This window comes from Caretta caretta, chromosome 1 (assembly GCF_965140235.1).
Source record: "Caretta caretta isolate rCarCar2 chromosome 1, rCarCar1.hap1, whole genome shotgun sequence".
Taxonomy (NCBI): domain Eukaryota; kingdom Metazoa; phylum Chordata; order Testudines; family Cheloniidae; genus Caretta; species Caretta caretta.
In genome coordinates this window covers 277,690,280-277,704,977 of record NC_134206.1, presented here as the reverse complement: position 1 = coordinate 277,704,977, position 14,698 = coordinate 277,690,280, and positions in this window count along the sequence as shown.

The window sequence follows — 14,698 nt, the reverse complement described above, 5'->3', positions numbered from 1 at the left end:
TAGAAGGGGACGGCAGAGGGAAAATTGCAGCTCCTAATGGATCGCGGCAGGAAAATGCAAAGGCTGCTCCCTGGGGGGAATCTGCAAAAAATGGGAAGGAAATAACCCCAGGGGCGGCAATAGCATTGCAGGAGGAGGTGGATTGGGCAGGGACAGGGGTGGGGGCAGGGGCAGAGGCAAGGCTCTGGGCTTCGGGAGGCAAGCAATTGAGAGGTGGTGCCTCCTGAGCAGATTCGAGGGTTGAGGGGTAAGGGAGGGGCTCCCAGTGATGCTAGGCACAGGCTCTGTGGTGGATTTGATGGCCTTGGCATCAGGTGGTGGACCATCTTCTGTAGGGTGCCCGCCCAGGAAGGCGGTTAGGGGGAAGGAGCATGGGGAAAGGGGGACTGGGGTGATGTTGCCCAGATTGAGGCCAGCCGGCAGTAGGTCATCCTCTCCCTGGGTGACCGGGGTCAAACCTAGGGCCTCGATCTCCTCATATGTGGAGGAGAGGCTGTCTTCTGCCACTCCGGGGGTCTCCCCTCTGGCGCCCACTACGACGGTCGCTTCGGGGTTCGCGGGGGGTTCGGGTGATATTCAGGCAGAAGGGGCTTCCTCAGGGGTCTCGGAGGGGAGGGTCTCCCGTGGAGGGGAGATCCTACCTTCCAGTGCTATTTTGTCTTCCCCTCCCGACACTGGCAGATGGATCTCACTCGTGGGCATAGCGGAAGGCTCAGTGTCAGTGTCTCCCTTCCTGGTCTTCCGGGGGGGCCTCTGCATCGGATGGGTGCAGCGGAACTCGAGCCTTCTGCTTGCCTCGCTTTCCCTGGACTAGGGTCCAGCCCTCCATAGCATCGTCTGAGGGCTGGTTAGCAGGGGTCATGTCGGGGGGCAGAGGCGATGGTTCAGGGGCTCGGGGGGGGTAACTGTGAGGCAGCATGGGGGGGGTTCTCCTTGGGGTGGGCCCTCTCCTATGCCCAGTAATAGCTTTGCTGCACTTTTCTCCATAGGCTCTGTTGGATTGTTAACAGCAAGGGCGGGGCTCCCTCGCTCTTATGGGCATTGTAGGGGAGGTGTCTCTTGGGCCCAGGCCGGAGCAGCGGTGGATCGAGCAGGAGGAGAGGTACCGGGTGGCCAGGGGCGCCAGCAACGATGGAGCCGATGTCCTGCCGGGTCTCGGGGGTCTCGGGTGCCCCTCCCCACTGGGCCAAGGGGCAGTCTCTTTGGACATGCCCCGCTGATCGGCAGAGGTAGCACCGGGCCTCTCCTGTGGAATAGTAGTAGATAGCGGGTTCCCTGGTAGGGGATCAGGAAGGACCCCTCAAGCGCCTCTCCATCACACGCTGCCGGCAGCGGTAGAAGCTGACTTGCCAGCGGAACAAAAGGACATGACGGAGGATGGGGTCCTTGCAGCCCAACAGGAGAGGGCTGATAACAGAAACAGGTTTCCCCAGGGTGGAAAGGGTGGGTAGAAGGGCAGCGTTGGGGAGAAAAGGAGGGACAGAGGTCAGGACCAGGTGGATGCCCAGGTCCTCCAGCGGCCCTAGGGGGACAAACTCCCCCCACCCTCCCCCACCAGGCCCCTCTCCACCGCTTCCTGGGCGGCAGCCTCTGATGCTAAGAAGAAGAAGACGACCTTCCCGTACATTTTGGAGGCCGCCACAATGTCCGAGGGCCCCACCACACTCGCCAACACCCGCACGTAAGTCTCCACGTGGGGCGAGGTGGGCACCAGGAGGCATCAGACACCATGCTTCCTTGTCATGGTGGGAAAGGGGCCCCGGCCGGTATTGATGGTGGCAGAGGCGGTGGGTGGGAGAGATGATGAAGCGGCAGGCGGGGGGGCTGCCGCTGCCTGGACATGCATCCTGAGGGCTGAGGGAGGGACATCCGCAGAGCTGGTGGAGGGGGCAGCGCGGGAGGATGCCGTGGTCGGTGGCGGGGCCACAGCAGTGGGGGTGGCCCCTGCCATGGAGGGCCCGGTGGTTTTAGCGGGGCCCTTCCCCTTCTTCTTGCCCTGGCCTTTCCCGCTGGCTGGAGGGGCTTCCCTAGACTCTGGGGAGGGGATGGCATGGCAGCGGTGGAGGTCACCCCGGTGCCCTCTATTGCTGATGCCCCAGCGGGGGTGGTGGCAGGTGGTTAACAGGAGTTTGGGTCAGATAGAAAGGGACAAATTGTGGGGTGGACAATTCGGGGGGGGGGGGTGCACATAAACCACCATACGCTTGTCCAGAGAGTCCTGTTTGGTTGGCTGGTGCTTCTGGTCCACGCGGTGGAATCAGGGCAAGAAGCTGAGTCCAGAGGCAGATGTTAGATAGCCAGCAAAGATGGCGGGGGGGGTGCAGTGAGGACTGTCATAGTGTGGGGGTTGGGAGGACACAGATGGATCGGTGGGCAGCTCTGTGCCACACCCCCTGTGTTCCTACAAACACAATTAAGACACAGTCAAGGCCTCCCCCCACACGAGAGCACAGTTCGAAAGTTGCTCAGTCTTAGGCCCCCTCCATGGCGATTTGTAGATTTCCCGGGCGGTGTTCCTCTGGTGGATGGCTTTTCTTCTGTCTATTCCAGGTTTTCTTTTTTTCAGCAACAGCATTCCAGAAATGCCGAAGTAAGTGATAAGAATCCTCTCGACCGAAAACGGGTCCGCAGACAAACAGCAAGCGGCTGGGTCTGGGGGCTGGGTCCTTCCACTCCCCCCCTCTCTCGGCGGGGTTTGTTTCAGCTGGAGCGGCAGCAGCGTCCGAGGGTGGGCAGTGGAGCGGGGCTAACAGCCGGCGGGCAGCCAGCCAGCACTCTAGCAACAGCAGAAAGACAAATAAAAAGGGTGGAGAAGGGGGGAGAGCGTCTGGCCCAGTCGGGGGGGAAGCTGAAAGCAGGGGCAAAAAGCAAGGAAAGCCCAGGCCAGAGGGCAGCAGGAGAGTGTTAGAAGGGATCCTTTTTCCCTGTAGAGGGAAGAAAGTTTGCAATAGATTAATTAGAGCACCTGAAGCCAGTCACCTGATAAAACCCACCTGCTTCAATCAGACAAGAAAAGAAGTTGAAGCAGAGTGGATTGGTGTTGGAGCAGAGAGCAGTTTGGAGGGAAGCAGAGGAGAGTTTGGAGAAGTGCTGCAGTGGGCTAAGAAGACCAAGACCCTACATAAAGGGACACCTGGTTTGTGCAGAGGGAAGGCAGGAAGCCCCCCAAGCTGAAGGGCTGGAGAGGGAAGTAGTCCAGGGGAAGGCACCGCTAGTTCAAGCGGTTTACTGCTATCCCTAGGGCCCTGGGCTGGGATCTGAAGTAGAGGGCGGGCCCGGGTCCCTCCCTCTCCACTCCCCTCCTCTAGGACACTAGTGGGGCAGTTAATACCCCAGTTCAGGGGCAAGAAACGGTGCCCTGAACCCTCCCCGAGAAGAGAAAGCGTGAGACCCATCAAAGTAGTGCTGGCAATTTGCCATAGTAGTAATAGGATAATTGACACTCTTTTTCATTTTATCAGTGTATCGATTTCCTTTTTTCTAATTAAACAAGATCCAGAGAGAAAACAGCCTGTGTTCTCAATTTTTGTGAAGCTTAAAACCTTGGGAAATTTTGTATTTCCTTAATGATCAGAATAAGACAAATTACCTCTGGACCTCATTATTATAATATTCAGTTTATCAGTTATTAATTTTGATCTCTTCTTTTCCTCTGCCTTTGCATCTTCTTGTCTTATCCTCCCAGTTTCCCTTTTAACTGTGTGGACTGGCACTATTCAGTAGTGATTTCTTATGTGGTTTTGGATCTATGCAGAAGACTGCATTATTTTGCAGCAGATGTCAACATAGTCTGACTGTGGGCCTGGTCTGTTCCTACTGAATCTGTGGCTAACCTCCCATTAACTTCACTGGCATGGGCTCCCTGTATTGTTTCCAGAAGCAGACAGTGTGATCTTATTCTGAGTCTAGCAAGCAGCCAGTTATTTGCAAGTTCTCCATGCATAGAGTGTTATTGAGATATCAGTTCACTGTATGAAGATAAGTATAAAATCTTATCTGATGAACCCTCTGGAAGCTGCTGACACAGGATCTGGATAAATCCTGGAGAGCAACTTCATGCATGCTGCCCTTTTTCTTCAATTTGTCAATCAGAAGAAATTGAAAAATCTGGCACAGCTGTAAGTCTCTGATGTTGTGAGTGTGACAGTTTAGTAGGCTTCCGATAGTAGTTTCTGGATATCTATGGGTGATTATTCATTAAGCCCTTAATCACTTGGGGGTATCACAATGTTACTTTTTCACTACCCATGCCCATTCATTTCTACTCTGAACATTTGTTACACTACATGGTGAGTTTTTGTTACATTTATCTTTGGACGCGTTTACGAGTCTCTCACTTGGACTATGCTCAAAACATCTGGTGATATATATATATAAAGGACATATATTTTGATGTGTTGGTAGCCAAGTCCAGGGTTTTATTTAGACCTTATCATGGATCTCTGAAAAATGGGATCCCTAAGCTAGAGGCTGCCATCTTGTAAAGGAAAAGTAGTCATTCCATATTATGACTATTATAATCAGAGGCCAGTAGCACATTCATTTATTTACACAGAGAGAGGAATTTCTTCTCCAAGTCAGTTCAGCTACAATGCCTTGCAATTAACCACAAAAAGTGAGGGTGTGAAAACATGCCATCTAAATTTAGAACCAGGTGTATTGTTACTTTAACTTTGCTCTCAGCTCAGTTCCTAGAAATGATTTTGTCTTAACAGAAAACTTGGCATACTATGGACTCAATTACCAATGCATACAATGCAAGCGAAACCCCCAGATAATGTACACTTGAAGGCAATTTATTAAAAGAGACTCCTTTAAGGTCATCATGGACTGAACGGGTTTGCAGGATATGATTTTAGGCCTCAGCTGAGCAAAGCACGAAGCATTTGCCTAACTTCAAGCACACGAGTACTCCAACTGAAGTGAATGAAGCTACTCCCATATTTGAAATTAAAAAATGCTTAAGTGTTTTGCAGCATCAGAAACGTTAGGGAAATGTTCCTAAAAAGGTATGGGGCTCAGTAACCCCCATGTCCGGTTCCCATCTCCTGAATTCCCTCATGCACACTCATCACCTCTCTTAATCTTCTCCTTAACCTCTCACTCTGCTCTGACTCTTTCCCTTAAGAATACAAACATGTTTTAATCTCTCCCATATTAAAAAAAAAAACTGGCCTGGACTCCACTTGCCTAACGACTGCCCCATCTCTCTTCTCCTTTTTTTCTCGAACACAGCTTACAATCACTGGAGTTCTTCTCCTCCAATTCCATTCTAGATGCCCTCCAGTCTGGCTTCTGCTCCTTTAACTGGATTGAAACCACTTTCACCAAAATCTCTAATCACCTCTTCCTAGCCAGCAATCAGAACCAATACTCCATCCTCATCAACCTGACAGATGTCCTTGGCTGCCATCCATCATGCTCTTCTTCTTGAAGTCTTGTCTTCTGTAACTCTGTCCTCTCCTGGTTCTCCTACTACCTCTCTAATTGCTCCTTCAGCGTGTCCTTTGGAGGATTTTCATCATCACCCCATCCCTCCAACTTTCTGTGGGGATTCAACAGGGCTCTATCCTTGGTAATTTTCTCTTCTCCCTTTCCACCTTATTTCTGGCTAATGTCATCTGTCGGCAGCAGAATCAAACCTGGGACCTCTGGAGCTTAGTGCATGAGCCTCTGCTGCATGAGCTAAAAGCCAACTGGATCTTAGCTAAGGCTGTAGAGCAGACTCATTTTATCTCTCTCTCTCTCTCTAAGTTGTCTCAGTGCCACTAGATGGGACAGAACACCACACCCAGGAGGTGTGTGGGTTACACAAACATAAATTCAATTACCATCTCTGTGCTGACAACTCACAGTTCTATCTCTCTACACCAGCCTGGTCTCTTTTTGTCTGAATTAAAATCTTGGCCTGTCTCTCTAACATCTCTTCATGGATGTCTAGCCATCAATTCAAGCTCAACATGGCTAAAACAGAACTCCTCAACCTTTCCAAACTTCCTCCCTACCTCCTTTCTTGATCACTGTGGACAACACTACCGTCCCGCCTGTCACTCAGGCCTGTAACCTCTCTCTAGGTCCTCAGACCCAGGCTATGTCTAAAACTTGCACGTTCTTTCTGCAAACTTCTCTAAAACATAGCTATTCCTATCCATCCACACAGCTAAAACTCTCATCCAGGCTGTCATCATCTCTTATCTCAATTACTACAAACTCCCTTCTGGCTTTGACAAAGGCAATCTTGTCCTGCTCATATCCATTCAGAATGCTGCTGAAAAGATCAGTTTTCTAACCCATTGCTTTGAGCATGTCATCCTTGTCTTTGAATCCCTCCACTAGCTCCCGCTTCTCTATTGAATCAAATATAAGCTACTTGTCTTCACTTTCAAGACCCTTCCTAGCCTATCTCCGGCATACCTATCATTTCTCATTCACTAATGAGAGGTCGACTCCTGCCTGCAGTAACCCCACGGTGTTGGCCTCTATTGCCTACTTCTTAAATTTTCAAACAAGCACTTTTGTGCTTTCTCCCATGCTACCCCTCATGCTTGGAAGGAGCTCTTGTAAACATCAGCAAAACAAACACATTACCCTTCTTGAAATCCTTCCTTAGAACTCCACTGACCAGCTCATTGCTTTTTTGTACTCCCCAGTTTGGCTAGTCTGTATTCATCTGTTGGCTTATGCTTAGATTGTAAATGCTTTGGTGCAAGGGCTATGTTTTTGTTCTAGGTTTGTACAGCACCTAGCACTAGGGCTTGTAGGTGCTACAGTAGTAATAATAATAATAATAATTCATCACTGCACCACTGCAGTTTTGGAGATAGACTTATTCCAATGTCAAATCACAGTAACATTGTGGTGAATCAGACCCATGGACTTTACCAAGACAATGTTTTAATTTTTACTCTTCCCAAGTGCATTGAAGTTTTCAGAGCTTTCATATAGTTATTTCTCTCATTAGGCTTAAAATTTAGAGTATCACTTACTTGGCTGTTACTTGGCTGTTAATGGCTGTTACAAAGATGACAGTGATCAATTGTTCTCCATGTCCATTGAAGGCAGGACAAGAAGTAATGGGCTTAATTTGTAGCAAGGGAGATTAAAGTTAGACATTAACTATAAGGGTAATTAAGCTCTTGACTAAGTTTTTGAGGGAGCTTGTGGAATCTCCATCACAGGACATGTTTCAGAACTAGCTGGACAAACACCTGTCAGGGATGGTATAGGTTTCCTTGGTCCTGCCTCAGCATGCGAGGATGGACTAGATAACCCCTTGAGCTCCCTTCCAACCCTACATTTTGATTTTTTATTTGACCTAAGAGCCTTGTCCTTTTATCACCTTGATTACACTCTCAATCTCATATCCACCAAATCATTCACTCATTCTGATGTCACAGCCTCAGAGTTCCCTTCCCATCACCCATTACATTTTCACCTTCTGCCATTGCTTAAGTGGGCTTCCTTCACTACAGATTTCCTCTCTCCCCCAGCTCTGACATTTTTGTTACTCAACCACTCTACTTCTTCTCTTTGGTAGGTGCTACTCCTGGGGGAATTGTATGCCAAAAAATTAAAAATTCTGCACCAAAAAATTAAAAATTCTACAAAATTCTGCAAATTTTATTTGTGAAAATAACACTACAGAATCACACCAGTTTCAATTATTTTGGTAATTTATTTCAAAATGCCTGTCAGTAACAATACAGACACACACAAAAATTCCCCCAGGAGCAGAGAGTTAAAGAAATCCCTATGACAACCTAGTTCCTGTTTCTCTGCCCTCTCCCTCCACTGAGCCTAGCTGGAAGGCCAGACACCCACAAACACTCCACCCCAGAGCCCAGCTGCAGGGTCCCCCCCAGCTCAGACACCCACCCCCTACCCTCAGAGCCCAGGGATCCAGAGGGAGAAACAACCTGATACTCAGTCCTAGGCCTGGTGGAGTTTCCTGCACACCACCACCTCCTTCCCTCAGGGGGTGCAGGGAACTGCAGCTGCCAGGAATGTACCAGCTCTTCCTCCCACTCCGCCTCTCCCCATCAGTGTTTTCTATGCATAAGCTTGGGTCTGCTAGATCCAGCAGGCCCTAGTGGCAGCCAGCAGCACTGCAGCCCATTTCTGTGGGGGAAAGAAAATTCTGCAAAAAAAGCATTAATTTCTGCAAAATTCTGCACTGTGCAGTGGCACAGAATTCCCCCAGAAGTAGTAAGTGCTTATCCTTGGAACTTCAGCATCTGTTTTCTAACTTTGTCTTCCTGCTCAAACCTGCCACAGCTTCCAGTACCAACAATCTGGTGAACAGTTATCAGTAATGATGAATAAAGCAAGGGAAGAGAAGTTTATCTTTCAACACACTGCATTTGAATTGGCTGTGGGACATCCAGGATGACATTTCAAAAGCTGGCACACAGCCAGAGGTATCTTTGTGTGGTTTTCCATTGAATGACTAATTCATGCTAACAGACTAATTTTAAAATTACGGGATGGCTCCAGCCATCTTAAAGCTGTGTCCTTTGCCAAAGCCCCTCTCCCTGTTTAATTAAGGAAGAGCTTATTGCTGACCTGAGGCCCTACTTGAATTGTGGGATGATTGTCAAAAAATTGCAGCTGAGTTGTGGACAAACCACAGAAAATTGTGGAAACATAATAATGGACTTTATTATTTGCGGTAATAAAGTCCATTATTACTTTTCCGTGAATTTCTGGTGTCAGCCACCCAGGGCTAAGAGCAGGGCTGACAGTAGGAGCTCGAGGTTGAGAGTGGGGGCGCCTGCTGTTGGCTGACCAGGGTTGACAGCAGGGGCCCCCACTCTCAGTCCGGGGATGGCTGGGGCTCCCACTCTCAGCCTCATACATAGCAGGGCTCTCGCTTTCAAAATTGCAATGGAAGCCTAATATTGCGGAATCCCGAGTTTTCAACAATATCAAAAGTTAAGTAGGGCCTTAATTATTAATCTCTTTCATTCTGAACACTGGTGAACATAAGGCATTAATGGGACGTCTATGTGCTGAAAAAGAAGTGATGTTGGTAATTTAGTAGGTGGCACTGTTCCTCCTGTGTGACTGGGAAACATCTCATACCTGCTTTACCCACAGGTGCAAATGACTACACAAGGTGTGAGGCATTGTAGGAGAAGGCCATAATATACCAGCATTCAAACCACTACCTTCCGTCTGAAGCAAGTCACTCGAGTTTAGATGAATCACTCTGTGCGCTGCACTATTTCTCAGTGTTGACCTCCTTTCCCCTCATCCCCCTCATTGCATCTTTCAGTCTTTATGAAGGAAAGCAATGAGACGCAATACTGAAGTGTTCTTGGCTAGAATCTAAGAGGTTATCTCATGTTTGCTGATTAGTTTGCTGACTTCTGTACTATCCATTTAAGATTTGACCTCTTATCATGGTGGTAATTAAAAAAAAATCAAAATATCAGAGCAAGAAGCTGATTATCTACCTGGTCACTATGGCACTTCAAACCTGAAGGAAGACCATTCTGGCACAGAAAAAAAAGATAGTTTGTCCCTATATTTATAAGCATTACAGGTTTGTTGCTTATGAACGAATGCAGCTGAGAACACTAATACTAATGAATGCCGTTGAGAACACAGAATGAAAGGGTTTTTTTTGTTTGTTTTTCCAGTTCTTGCTTTATAGAAACCTATTTTCACTCTGAAATGCTCGCTGTTGCTGGTTAATAGGGGATCTGAATGTAAAAGTTTTTCCCTGGCAACAATCTCATGAACCTTGCATCTCATCAACACACTTTTGGAATGTCAGCACCCTCCAGTGGCAGTAGAACTGACTCACACCTTACGTGTTTGATTATTTCATATTTGCTTTCTAAACACCATGAAATCTAGCCCAATATTCTAGGGATATTTTTAATGTAGTACATTTTTTGGAAATTGACATAGCTAAATTTATTTGTCTTTCAAAAAGAGCATTAAGGAGGGAGCAAACTTCAGTTTATCTAGATACCTTACTGCATCTCAGATGATAAACATACGTTTCTCCCAACATTTTCCTGTGATCAGTAACAGAGTGGTAATTTGTTCTCTACAGAACCATTTTAGTGCAGGGCTGTGAAACAATTTTACAAATACTCTCCCTCCCCTGTCACTGTCACAAACATAACTCATGTCTTCTGTGATTGCACCACAACACACACAATCTGCCTGAGAATTCTAGGTCATCATCAACTTACATCCGAATGCACCCTGGGCTTCCTGAGCATAAACTACCTGCTCTGTGAGACTGAAATGCCTCCTTCCCTTCTAGGGATCCTGCACCCCTCTGGGGTATCCATGGCAAAATTTCTGTGGGATCAGGGAAAGGATAGGAACAGAGCCACAGATATAGTACAGTCCTTGGATTGTGACCCATTGCCCTCTCTGCCCATTAGCCCTCTACCTAAAGATGTGGAGGAAATGTTGTGGAGCATGATTACATTATATTTAGACTTGGAAGGATTTGATTTTTATCAGTAAATGTTGGTAAATGTCAATTTCATCATACACACAAAAACCAATGAAAGCATATTTTCATTGATGATTATTGAAATTTACTAAGGCAAAGTAAGAAAAATGCTGCATGAGAATTCATTAGAGTTTGATTTAAGGATATTTACTTTGTATATTTTGTGTGATGTTGACAATCTGTGTTTTCCTAAAGCTTCAGTTTTTTGACTATGTGTCTACTCTAATTAAATAATTGTCTGACACCCTCAATGCCTGATCCATCCATAATTTCCTGCAACTGTTGAAAATTAAAACTTATAAACATTAAAAAAGCTTAAAAATGAATATTGATATCATCCATTTAAAATTATACACAAATATTGAATTCTGCCAAGCCTAATTATATTGATGCCGGTCTTTGATAACTTTCATTTGTGCAATCAGACCACAGAAAGCATGTCCATTTTAACTTTTGCAATAAATTATAGTGCTAATATATTTTCACTTTCCACATGAATGATTTGTCCTTGGGCCCTTTCTAAATGTATTAGATACAAAGAAACTTTTCTTTAATTGGGGGCATAATTGCATTGCGTGATGATCTTTTTTCTTTCAACAGACTTACTGGTTAATAGGTTGGCATGACACTCCAAGCCTTCCAACTTGTTTGTAGCTAAATGTCTGAAGCCTGCCTATTCTGTGTTGTCTTCCTTCCTTTTCTCCATTATATTCCCCTGCCCCTTTATGTTTTTTTTTTTTTTTTTTTTCCATTTCTGGCAGAGCAAGTAGTGACTAAAAATGCTGAAGCAATCTGAAATGGGGAGATGTGAGAGAACTGGACCAAGGCCCTAGTACATCTAAAACAATTGTCACTCATTGTGTTGTCATTTATCTGTGGAATCCATGTTTGAATAATAAGAGTATAATAGTAGAAATATACTACTGACCACCTAGCCAAGGATGGTAATGGTGATTGTGAGATGCTCAGAGAGATTAGAGAGGCTACAAAAGAAGAAAACCCAATAATAATGGTGTATTTTAGCTATCGTCATATTGACTGGTTATATGTCACCTCAGGACATGATGCAGAGATAGCATTTCTAGATATAATTAATGACTGCTTCTTGGAGCAGCTAGTTCTGGAACCCCTAAGGGGAGAGGCAAGTTGTAATTTATGTCTAAGTGGCACACAAGATCTGGTTCAAGAAGTGAATATATATGAACTGCTTGGTAATACTGACCATAATATAATTAAATTGAATATCCTTGTAGGGGGAAAAATACCAATGAAACCCACCACAGTACCATTTAACTTCAAAAATGGGACTACAGAGATATAAGGAAGCTAGTTAAATAGAAATTAAAAGGAACAGTCACAAGAGTGAAATGCCTGCAAGCTGCATGGGAACTATTTAAAAACACCATCATAGAGGTTCAAATGAAATCTATACCCCAAATAAAAAAAAAAAAAAAAAACAGTAAGAGGATAAAAAGTGGCACCATGGCTAAACAGCAAAGTAAAAGGGGCGTATAGAGACAAAAAGGCATCTTTTAGGAACTGGAAGTCAAATCCTAGTTAGGAATGTAGATAGGAGCATACATACTGAGAACTCGAGTGTGAAAGTATAATTAGGCAGGCCAAAAAAGGATTTGAAAAGCAACTATCAAAAGACTCTAAAACTAACAGCATTTTTTAAAAATACATTGTAAGCAGGAAGTCTGGCAACAATCAATGGCACTGAGGGACAATCAAGATGGACAAATGTTGTGGAGAAGCTAAGTAAATTCTTTGCATCAGTTTTCACTGCAGAGGATGTGGTAGAGATTCCCACACCCGAGCCACTCTTTTTAGATGAAAAATCTGAGGAACTGTCCCAGATTGAGTTGTCAACAGAGGAGATTTAAGAACAAATTGATAAATTAAACAGTGGTAAGTCACCAGGACCAGATGGTATTCACCCAAGTGTTCTGAAGGAACTCAAATATGAATTGCAGAAATACTAACTGTGGTATGTAATCTATCACTTAAATCAGCCACTGTACCAGATGAGTGGAGGATAACTAATGTCATACTGATATTTTAAAAAGGCCCTAGAGGCAATCCTGGCAATTACAGGCCAGTAAGCTAACTTTGAAACGAGGCACATTGGTTGAAATGATGGTAAAGGACAGAATTATCAGAGATAGATGACCATGATATGTTGGGGAAGAGTCAGCACAGCTTTTGTCAAGGGAAATCATGCCTCAACAGACTATTAGAATTCTTTGAGGGTATCAACAAACATGTGGACAAGGGTGATCCAGGTGCTATAGGGTGGGCTTTTGGAAATCCTTTGAAATGAAATCCCACATCAAAGGTTTTTAAGCAAAGTAAGCAGTCGTTATAAGAGAGAAGGTCCTCTCATGGATCAGTAACTGGTTAAAAGATAGGAAACAAAGGGTAGGATTAAATGATCTGTTTTCACAATGGAAAATGGTAAATAGTGCTGTATCCCAGGGATCTATATTTGGACCAGTGCTGTTCAACATATTCATTAATGATCTGGAAAAGAGGGTAAACAGTGAGGTGGGAAAGTTCGCAGACAATACTAAATTACTCACTGGTCATGTTATAGTTACTTCATATGAGGGTATTTTATCTCCACTAATGGCTAGCACAACAAAAATCACACGCTGAGGCAAACTTCTACTCGTAGTAATTCAATAGAGATTTCAATGGACTTTCACCAGAGATTGAAAAAGGCAGTATGTATTCATGTTTGGCTTGTCTCCTAGGGCTGGGATGTTGCACAGAATCTTTTGTACTCTTTATTTTTAAGGTGACTCTTTGAAGACCTCCACATTTACTTACACATTTCCAGCAGTGCTTTTGTTTTTCAAAGGACTCAGCTTCAACGGTGGAGGATGTTTAGCAGCAGTAGGCACCAAGCATTTGAGTGGCAGTAGACAGGATGTGCACTAGAGCACAGGGATTCCTGGAGCCCACCACATTCCATGCAACCGGGATGGCAGAATAATCAAAGTATGGTTCTTGTGATGAAACTAATCAAGAGTTAGCAGTTTAAATGTGTGGTCATTTTAAGGAAAGGATAAAAATATTATAGAAAGTAGATGAAACAGGAGAAAGAGCTAACAGATTCTCCTGATGGCATGGCCTCTACCATACTGAGACAATCCTTCACTCTGTGATTATTGTTGCATTGAAGTCTTTTTTGTATTTCTGGAATAGGCAAAGGGAATGTAACCAGGCCTGAGCACAGGGTATTTTGTGATAGGGGCTGTCCATTGGGAAAGGGTAGTTCTGTTGACAGATGTTAGTATGATCATCTCCATTTATTCAGCTGTGACGGGGTGTGCCCGTCACTGCCGGGATGGTGCCTCTTCCTGCCCATTCTGGGTAATAGCTTTCAAGGTTGACACTCCATCCTGCAGTTGCCGCTGTCTCTGTCTCTCTCTCAGTGTCTGCAGCCCCTCTCTTATTCCACAAGCTGCAGCTGCCTCTTTGTAACTCAGCCCTCTGGCAAGGTTACCATCTGTGTTTTCCCCTTCTGCGGTCTTCTCTCAGCAATGCTGGGTAGTCCTCTCATTCACTGCCACATAGTGCCACTCCCTCAGTGGCAGGCAGGGGAACATGGGCCTGCCCTCTACTCCAGGTTCCAACTCAGGGACCCTCTAGCCAGCAGTCAAAGCCTGTGCCCTCTTAGACCTTACTGCCTTTCCCTGAGCCATCCTGACTCCCCCCGCACCCCCTCTGGAGATGATAGTACATTCCTCCACTTCTGCTGCTTCCATGTGGCAGGTTTGGGCACATCTCTACATTTGGTACACATTTCCTCTACGTCTCTTGCTATTCTGCTGTGGTATATGTGACATTATCTGATAAAATATGACCATGTAGGTCATTGTTGCTACCACTGCTATATAATTGCAACAAATCTTGTACAAAGTATGTCAAGTAAGGTGTCTAGGGAAAGGATATGATTTGATGAATATGATTTTGCTATTTGTATGCATGTATCATTTTTGTATTTGAAGTTATGAGTATTGGCTCTATACGTGTATTTTAAATATGTGTGCTCCTGTGGTAATGCCCACAAGGTATTTAGCCTGCACATCTTGAAGGGACTATTCGAGTTGAGTGGCCCATTAAAGAACACTTAACTCACAATGGAAGTTGCCCTTCTACACTTAACGGACTTTCCTGCTGTGACTAAGCGAAATCATGCATGGACATGTGACT